This window comes from Micropterus salmoides, unplaced genomic scaffold, assembly GCF_014851395.1.
Source record: "Micropterus salmoides isolate LMB-PRFRI ecotype aquatic unplaced genomic scaffold, ASM1485139v1 Ms_hic_scaffold_10, whole genome shotgun sequence".
NCBI lineage: Eukaryota > Metazoa > Chordata > Actinopteri > Centrarchiformes > Centrarchidae > Micropterus > Micropterus salmoides.
In genome coordinates this window covers 36,190,805-36,201,725 of record NW_024040041.1, presented here as the reverse complement: position 1 = coordinate 36,201,725, position 10,921 = coordinate 36,190,805, and positions in this window count along the sequence as shown.

The following is a 10,921-nucleotide window of genomic DNA, read 5'->3' as shown; positions in this document are numbered from 1 at the left end:
TTAGGTCCGACCGACCTCAAATTTGTGCTGTGCCTTCTAAAGGCATTGAAGATGAAAAGTTGTGCTATTTGCAAGTTTTCGTCAATGGGCGTGTCCGTGGCGTGGCGTCAAAGATCAACTCTTCGCCATGACACGGAAGTTGTCGTAACTTCAGTGTACATGCTCACATCTGGACCAAACTGTACATGTAGGATGAGAGTCCCGCCCTGAACACATGTACATGCTGACATTCACCACAGTCATAGCGCACCTGCTGGCAACAGGAAGTGACTTTTAACGAAGCAGCCCCCGCCGCACGTTTCACCTACGTGCACGAATTTTCTGTGGTACGTGTATCTTGTCCAGACGCACAAAAAAGTCTCTTGGAGCCATAGCCTAAACCCAACAGGAAGTCGGCCATTTTGAATTTTACGTCAAATTTTGGATGATTTACACACTTCGTACTTTAACGAACTCCTCCTAGGGATTTAGTCCGACCGACCTCAATTTCTGCTGTGCCTTCTAAAGGCATTGAAGATGAAAAGTTGTGCTATTTGCAAGTTTTCGTCAATGGGCGTGTCCGTGGCGTGGCGTCAAAGATCAGCTCTTCGCCATGACACGGAAGTTGTCGTAACTTCAGTGTACATGCTCACATCTGCACCAAACTGTACATGTAGGATGAGAGTCCCGCCCTGAACACATGTACATGCTGACATTCACACAGTCATAGCGCCACCTGCTGGCAACAGGAAGTGACTTTTAACGAAGCAGCCCCCGCCGCACGTTTCACCTACGTGCACGAATTTTCTGTGGTACGTGTATCTTGTCCAGACACAAAAAAGCCTCTTGGAGCGATGCCCTAAACAACAGGAAGTCGGCCATTTTGAATTTTACGTCAAATTTTGGATGATTTACACACTTCGTACTTTAACGAACTCCTCCTAGGGATTTAGTCCGACCGACTTCAATTTGTGCTGTGCCTTCTAAGGCATTGAAGATGAAAAGTTGTGCTATTTGCGAGTTTTCGTCAATGGGTGTGTCCGTGGCGTGGCGTCAGAGATCAAGTCTTCGCCATGACACAGGAAGTTGTTGTAACTTCAGTGTACATGCTCACATCTGAACCAAACTTTACGTGCTTGATAACTCTCCCACCCCTATGGAGGACCGATCCTGACACAGTCAGAAATAAATACAGAAATAAATAATGCTCAATAAATAAATAAGCATCCAATTAAATACACAAAAAAATAAGTAAATAAATAAATGTAGGTAGTAATTAAATTATACAAGGAGACATAAATGTATATATTTTAATTAGTGCCTTTACTTATTCACCTTTGTTATAATTACCTTATTTGTTTATTCAACTTTATTTATTACTAATTTTTTTAATGTATTTATTTATGTGTGTGTTTTAATATTTTTGTCTGTTTATTCTTCCTTTGTATTTATTTACCTTATTTATTTTCACCCATGGTATTTATTTCTGCCTGTCTTTTTTAAATTTTTGTATGCATTTCTGCCTCATTATGCAAATGAGGAGGGGCTGTGTCTCAAGGGGTCATCTTCTCTGCTATTGGTGGACCAGTCAGACAGGAGAGCTCCTACTCTGCCTGCAGACATCAACGATCTTGCCCCTCACACAGTCAGATGGCTTCCTTCAGTGCGCTGAGGTGTTTAACAACTCTGAAGACAATACTACCAGCAATGTCTTCCTTCTCTTTTCACGTAGACGCTCCGACAGACAGTGCTTTCAGTTTGCTGCATGCATGGACACAGAACTGCGGTATAGGGAGAAGCACACGGTCAGCTGGCTGCAGCTAAATCTGGAGTGCACTCGTATTCAATTCTGTATGGTAAATTCAGTTTTAACGGAGCAGAGCGAGCTGACAGGCAGAGTTAGAGACTTTTTCTGTCTGTTTCTCTCTTTACAAAGACGCATGTTGCAGTCAGAGTCTTCTCTGAGATGCGAGCACGACATACAACACAATTTATCAAATTACACAACGGATATACAGTATGAAAATAAGATTGATTGGATTATACTCACAGGAAGTATAAAACCTCTTACATGGTCTATTAAAAGTAAAGTAACACAAATGTCAGGGAAATTACTTTACTTAGATTTAAGTACTGCAGTTGTACATTTGAAATACCTTCCTACCTTTCTGATAGGAAGCCTTCTTGAGGTGGTATAAAACATTTCTTCTTATATTCTGATTTGAGTTGTGGACAACTATGACCACATGAATTAAAAAATCATTTCACTGCCCAAGTCAGCTATAACACAAGTCTTGTTCATCAGACTACATGCTGTACAGTATTTGACAGATTTTGTCCCAGGATTTCTTATGCATTTCTTCTTCTTCGTTGCATGATTTAGAATAATAAGGTGAGAAATGGGTCTATTCTGAGTTCATCCTGCACTGCAGCAGCTAATAAAGTCCATTTAATCCCAAAACGCTTTTCTTTTAGGCAGGCTGGAGCAGAAAACAACTCACCTTTCTCAAGTTGTACAGTAATGTCACATGTGTATGAAGGTGGATCAAACAAGCTAATCTTAAATGTCAAAGTAGAGAGGAGCCTAGTAGGCCTATTTATTTTCATTCATTACACATATGAATAAGCTATGCAGACAGTTGTAAAGAAAGAACATCTTTTTCTTCTGTTCTCTACTTGTTATAGTTACACAGTATTAGGGGTGTGGGCTGTATTAAAAGTATCCACTGTTCTCCCATGCTCTAACACACAGTAACGATGAAATGTGTGCTGTTCTCACATTCTTCCTCTGTATGTACACATAAACAACAAGGCAGGGAAATATAAAAGGAATTTATTTTATTGTTTGGGTACATTATTGTTCAGTGTACATGTCACATCTGAAACAAACTTTACGTGCTTGATAACTCTCCCACCCCGCAGACATCTACACGTCAATACCGATTTATATTCATAGCGGCAAGTGCTATGTAGCTCCACATAGGGGACACAGGAAGTGACATATAGCACCTTCATGCGGCGTCGGAACCGCGTAGGAAATTCACAGCCGCACCGGCAGAGCTCCAGAATATGCAACTCGGCCGGCTCACGCGCGGACGCGCTTACAAGTGCGAGGGCCCGCCCAACGCTGCTTGCAGCTTTAATTTTTTTTTTTTTTTTTTTTTTTTTTTTCTGCAAAGTAGGCCCAAATGACATGGCCTAAACATACTCGAAAACTCACCAAAATTTGCAAACATGTCAGAACCGGTGAAAAATTTCGTATTCTACAAGTTTCGCACATGGGCGTGGCAAAATGACTCGCTAGCGCCACCTAGAAAATTGGAAATGATTAGCCCCTCGTTCACGTTCAACCTACATGTACGAAATTTTCTGGGGACATGTATCGTATCAAGACGCACAAAAAAGCCTCAAGAACCCATAGCCTAAAGTCAACAGGAAGTCGGCCATTTTGAATTTTATGGCCATTTTGGATGATTTACACACTTCGTACTTTAACGAACTCCTCCTAGGGATTTAGTCGATCGACGTCAAATTTCTGCTGTGCCTTCTAAAGGCATTGACGATGAAAAGTTGTGCTATTTGCGAGTTTTCGTCAATGGGCGTGTCCGTGGCGTCGATGATCGCATGAAACAGGAAGTTGTGTAACTTCAGTGTACATGCTCACATCTGGACCAAACTGTACATGTAGGATGAGAGTCCCGCCCTGAACACATGTACATGCCGACATTCACCCACAGTCATAGCGCCACCTGCTGGCAACAGAAGTGACCTTTAACGAAGCAGCCCCCGCCGCACGTTTCACCTACGTGCACGAATTTTCTGTGGTACGTGTATCTTGTCCAGACGCACAAAAAAGCCTCTTGGAGCCATAGCCTAAAATCAACAGGAAGTCGGCCATTTTGAATTTTACGTCAAATTTTGGATGATTTACACACTTCGTACTTTAACGAACTCCTCCTAGGGATTTAGTCCGACCGACCTCAAATTTGTGCTGTGCCTTCTAAAGGCATTGAAGATGAAAAGTTGTGCTATTTGCAAGTTTTCGTCAATGGGCGTGTCCGTGGCGTGGCGTCAAAGATCAGCTCTTCGCCATGACACGGAAGTTGTCGTAACTTCAGTGTACATGCTCACATCTGGACCAAACTGTACATGTAGGATGAGAGTCCCGCCCTGAACACATGTACATGCTGACATTCACAGACAGTCATAGCGCCACCTGCTGGCAACAGGAAGTGACTTTTAACGAAGCAGCCCCCGCCGCACGTTTACCTACGTGCACGAATTTTCTGTGGTACGTGTATCTTGTCCAGACGCACAAAAAAGCCTCTTGGAGCGATGCCCTAAAATCAACAGGAAGTCGGCCATTTTGAATTTTACGTCAAATTTTGGATGATTTACACACTTCGTACTTTAACGAACTCCTCCTAGGGATTTAGTCCGACCGACTTCAAATTTGTGCTGTGCCTTCTAAAGGCATTGAAGATGAAAAGTTGTGCTATTTGCGAGTTTTCGTCAATGGGTGTGTCCGTGGCGTGGCGTCAGAGATCAAGTCTTCGCCATGACACAGGAAGTTGTTGTAACTTCAGTGTACATGCTCACATCTGAACCAAACTTTACGTGCTTGATAACTCTCCCACCCCGCTATGGAGGACCGATCCTGACACAGTCAGAAATAAATACAGAAATAAATAAATGCTCAATAAATAAATAAGCATCCAATTAAATACACAAAAAAATAAGTAAATAAATAAATGTAGGTAGTAATTAAATTATACAAGGAGACATAAATGATATATTTTAATTAGTGCCTTTACTTATTCACCTTTGTTATAATTACCTTATTTGTTTATTCAACTTTATTTATTACTAATTTTTTTAATGTATTTATTTATGTGTGTGTTTTAATATTTTTGTCTGTTTTATTCTTCCTTTGTATTTATTTACCTTATTTATTTTCACCCATGGTATTTATTTCTGCCTGTCTTAAATTTTTGTATGCATTTCTGCCTCATTATGCAAATGAGGAGGGGCTGTGTCTCAAGGGGTCATCTTCTCTGCTATTGGTGGACCAGTCAGACAGGAGAGCTCCTACTCTGCCTGCAGACATCAACGATCTTGCCCCTCACACAGTCAGATGGCTTCCTTCAGTGCGCTGAGGTGTTTAACAACTCTGAAGACAATACTACCAGCAATGTCTTCCTTCTCTTTTCACGTAGAGCCGACAGACAGTGCTTTCAGTTTGCTGCATGCATGGACACAGAACTGCGGTATAGGGAGAAGCACACGGTCAGCTGGCTGCAGCTAAATCTGGAGTGCACTCGTATTCAATTCTGTATGGTAAATTCAGTTTTAACGGAGCAGAGCGAGCTGACAGGCAGAGTTAGAGACTTTTTCTGTCGTTTCTCTCTTTACAAAGACGCATGTTGCAGTCAGAGTCTTCTCTGAGATGCGAGCACGACATACAACACAATTTATCAAATTACACAACGGATATACAGTATGAAAATAAGATTGATTGGATTATACTCACAGGAAGTATAAAACCTCTTACATGGTCTATTAAAAGTAAAGTAACACAAAAATGTCAGGGAAATTACTTTACTTAGATTTAAGTACTGCAGTTGTACATTTGAAATACCTTCCTACCTTTCTGATAGGAAGCCTTCTTGAGGTGGTATAAAACATTTCTTCTTATATTCTGATTTGAGTTGTGGACAACTATGACCACATGAATTAAAAAAATTAAACATTTCACTGCCCAAGTCAGCTATAACACAAGTCTTGTTCATCAGACTACATGCTGTACAGTATTTGTGGACAGATTTTGTCCCAGGATTCTTATGCATTTCTTCTTCTTCGTTGCATGATTTAGAATAATAAGGTGAGAAATGGGTCTATTCTGAGTTCATCCTGCACTGCAGCAGCTAATAAAGTCCATTTAATCCCAAAAACGCTTTTCTTTTAGGCAGGCTGGAGCAGAAAACAACTCACCTTTCTCAAGTTGTACAGTAATGTCACATGTGTATGAAGGTGGATCAAACAAGCTAATCTTAAATGTCAAAGTAGAGAGGAGCCTAGTAGGCCTATTTATTTTCATTCATTACACAATATGAATAAGCTATGCAGACAGTTGTAAAGAAAGAACATCTTTTTCTTCTGTTCTCTACTTGTTATAGTTACACAGTATTAGGGGTGTGGGCTGTATTAAAAGTATCCACTGTTCTCCCATGCTCTAACACACAGTAACGATGAAATGTGTGCTGTTCTCACATTCTTCCTCTGTATGTACACATAAACAACAAGGCAAGGAATTTATTTTATTGTTTGGGTACATTATTGTTCAGTGTACATGTCACATCTGAAACAAACTTTACGTGCTTGATAACTCTCCCACCCCGCAGACATCTACACGCCAATACCGATTTATATTCATAGCGGCAAGTGCTATGTAGCTCCACATAGGGGACACAGGAAGTGACATATAGCACATTCATGCGGCGTCGGAACCGCGTAGGAAATTCACAGCCGCACCGGCAGAGCTCCAGAATGTGCAACTCGGCCGGCTCACGCGCGGACGCGCTTACAAGTGCGAGGGCCCGCCCAACGCTGCTTGCAGCTTTAATTTTTTTTTTTTTTTTTTTTTTTTTTTTTTTTCTGCAAAGTAGGCCCAAATGACATGGCCTAAACATACTCGAAAACTCACCAAAATTTGCAAACATGTCAGAACCGGTGAAAAATTTCGTATTCTACAAGTTTCGCACATGGGCGTGGCAAAATGACTCGCTAGCGCCACCTAGAAAATTGGAAATGATTAGCCCCTCGTTCACGTTCAACCTACATGTACGAAATTTTCTGGGGACATGTATCGTATCAAGACGCACAAAAAAGCCTCAAGAACCCATAGCCTAAAGTCAACAGGAAGTCGGCCATTTTGAATTTTATGGCCATTTTTGGATGATTTACATACTTCGTACTTTAACGAACTCCTCCTAGGGATTTAGTCGGATCGACGTCAAATTTCTGCTGTGCCTTCTAAAGGCATTGACGATGAAAAGTTGTGCTATTTGCGCGTTTTCGTCAATGGGCGTGTCCGTGGCGTCGATGATTCGCAATGAAACAGGAAGTTGTTGTAACTTCAGTGTACATGCTCACATCCGGACCAAACTGTACATGTAGGATGAGAGTCCCGCCCTGAACACATGTACATGCCGACATTCACCCACAGTCATAGCGCCACCTGCTGGCAACAGAAAGTGACCTTTAACGAAGCAGCCCCCGCCGCACGTTTCACCTACGTGCACGAATTTTCTGTGGTACGTGTATCTTGTCCAGACGCACAAAAAAGTCTCTTGGAGCCATAGCCTAAACCCAACAGGAAGTCGGCCATTTTGAATTTTACGTCAAATTTTGGATGATTTACACACTTCGTACTTTAACGAACTCCTCCTAGGGATTTAGTCCGACCGACCTCAAATTTGTGCTGTGCCTTCTAAAGGCATTGAAGATGAAAAGTTGTGCTATTTGCAAGTTTTCGTCAATGGGCGTGTCCGTGGCGTGGCGTCAAAGATCAGCTCTTCGCCATGACACGGAAGTTGTCGTAACTTCAGTGTACATGCTCACATCTGGACCAAACTGTACATGTAGGATGAGAGTCCCGCCCTGAACACATGTACATGCTGACATTCACCCACAGTCATAGCGCCACCTGCTGGCAACAGGAAGTGAATTTTAACGAAGCAGCCCCCGCCGCACGTTTACCTACGTGCACGAATTTTCTGTGGTACGTGTATCTTGTCCAGACGCACAAAAAAGTCTCTTGGAGCCATAGCCTAAACCCAACAGGAAGTCGGCCATTTTGAATTTTACGTCAAATTTTGGATGATTTACACACTTCGTACTTTAACGAACTCCTCCTAGGGATTTAGTCCGACCGACCTCAAATTTGTGCTGTGCCTTCTAAAGGCATTGAAGATGAAAAGTTGTGCTATTTGCAAGTTTTCGTCAATGGGCGTGTCCGTGGCGTGGCGTCAAAGATCAACTCTTCGCCATGACACGGAAGTTGTCGTAACTTCAGTGTACATGCTCACATCTGGACCAAACTGTACATGTAGGATGAGAGTCCCGCCCTGAACACATGTACATGCTGACATTCACAGACAGTCATAGCGCCACCTGCTGGCAACAGGAAGTGACTTTTAACGAAGCAGCCCCCGCCGCACGTTTTACCTACGTGCACGAATTTTCTGTGGTACGTGTATCTTGTCCAGACGCACAAAAAAGCCTCTTGGAGCGATGCCCTAAAATCAACAGGAAGTAGGCCATTTTGAATTTTACGTCAAATTTTGGATGATTTACACACTTCGTACTTTAACGAACTCCTCCTAGGGATTTAGTCCGACCGACTTCAAATTTGTGCTGTGCCTTCTAAAGGCATTGAAGATGAAAAGTTGTGCTATTTGCGAGTTTTCGTCAATGGGTGTGTCCGTGGCGTGGCGTCAGAGATCAAGTCTTCGCCATGACACAGGAAGTTGTTGTAACTTCAGTGTACATGCTCACATCTGAACCAAACTTTACGTGCTTGATAACTCTCCCACCCCGTTATGGAGGACCGATCCTGACACAGTCAGAAATAAATACAGAAATAAATAAATGCTCAATAAATAAATAAGCATCCAATTAAATACACAAAAAAATAAAGTAAATAAATAAATGTAGGTAGTAATTAAATTATACAAGGAGACATAAATGTATATATTTTAATTAGTGCCTTTACTATTCACCTTTGTTATAATTACCTTATTTGTTTATTCAACTTTATTTATTACAAATTTTTTTAATGTATTTATTTATGTGTGTGTTTTAATATTTTTGTCTGTTTTATTCTTCCTTTGTATTTATTTACCTTATTTATTTTCACCCATGGTATTTATTTCTGCCTGTCTTTTTTAAATTTTTGTATGCATTTCTGCCTCATTATGCAAATGAGGAGGGGCTGTGTCTCAAGGGGTCATCTTCTCTGCTATTGGTGGACCAGTCAGACAGGAGAGCTCCTACTCTGCCTGCAGACATCAACGATCTTGCCCCTCACACAGTCAGATGGCTTCCTTCAGTGCGCTGAGGTGTTTAACAACTCTGAAGACAATACTACCAGCAATGTCTTCCTTCTCTTTTCACGTAGACGCTCCGACAGACGGTGCTTTCAGTTTGCTGCATGCATGGACACAGAACTGCGGTACAGCACACAGTAACGATGAAATGTGTGCTGTTCTCACATTCTTCCTCTGTATGTACACATAAACAACAAGGCAGGGAAATATAAAAGGAATTTATTTTATTGTTTGGGTACATTATTGTTCAGTGTACATGCTCACATCTGAAACAAACTTTACGTGCTTGATAACTCTCCCACCCCGCAGACATCTACACGCCAACACCGATTTATATTCATAGCGGCAAGTGCTATGTAGCTCCACATAGGGGACACAGGAAGTGACATATAACACCTTCATGCGGCGTCATAACCGCGTAGCAAATTCACAGCCGCACCGGCAGAGCTCCAGAATATGCAACTCGGCCGGCTCACACGCGGACGCGCTTATAAGTGCGAGGGCCCGCCCAACGCTGCTTGCAGCTTTAATTTTTTATTTTTTTTTTTTTTTTTTTTTTTTCTGCAAAGTAGGCCCAAATGACATGGCCTAAACATACTCGAAAACTCACCAAAATTTGCAAACATGTCAGAACCGGTGAAAAATTTCGTATTCTACAAGTTTCGCACATGGGCGTGGCAAAATGACTCGCTAGCGCCACCTAGAAAATTGGAAATGATTAGCCCCTCGTTCACGTTCAACCTACATGTACGAAATTTTCTGGGGACATGTATCGTATCAAGACGCACAAAAAAGCCTCAAGAACCCATAGCCTAAAGTCAACAGGAAGTCGGCCATTTTGAATTTTATGGCCATTTTTGGATGATTTACATACTTCGTACTTTAACGAACTCCTCCTAGGGATTTAGTCGGATCGACCTCAAATTTCTGCTGTGCCTTCTAAAGGCATTGACGATGAAAAGTTGTGCTATTTGCGCGTTTTCGTCAATGGGCGTGTCCGTGGCGTCGATGATTCGCAATGAAACAGGAAGTTGTTGTAACTTCAGTGTACATGCTCACATCCGGACCAAACTGTACATGTAGGATGAGAGTCCCGCCCTGAACACATGTACATGCCGACATTCACCCACAGTCATAGCGCCACCTGCTGGCAACAGAAAGTGACCTTTAACGAAGCAGCCCCCGCCGCACGTTTCACCTACGTGCACGAATTTTCTGTGGTACGTGTATCTTGTCCAGACGCACAAAAAAGTCTCTTGGAGCCATAGCCTAAACCCAACAGGAAGTCGGCCATTTTGAATTTTACGTCAAATTTTGGATGATTTACACACTTCGTACTTTAACGAACTCCTCCTAGGGATTTAGTCCGACCGACCTCAAATTTGTGCTGTGCCTTCTAAAGGCATTGAAGATGAAAAGTTGTGCTATTTGCAAGTTTTCGTCAATGGGCGTGTCCGTGGCGTGGCGTCAAAGATCAGCTCTTCGCCATGACACGGAAGTTGTCGTAACTTCAGTGTACATGCTCACATCTGGACCAAACTGTACATGTAGGATGAGAGTCCCGCCCTGAACACATGTACATGCCGACATTCACCCACAGTCATAGCGCCACCTGCTGGCAACAGAAGTGACCTTTAACGAAGCAGCCCCCGCCGCACGTTTCACCTACGTGCACGAATTTTCTGTGGTACGTGTATCTTGTCCAGACGCACAAAAAAGTCTCTTGGAGCCATAGCCTAAACCCAACAGGAAGTCGGCCATTTTGAATTTTACGTCAAATTTTGGATGATTTACACACTTCGTACTTTAACGAACTCCTCCTAGGGATTTAGTCC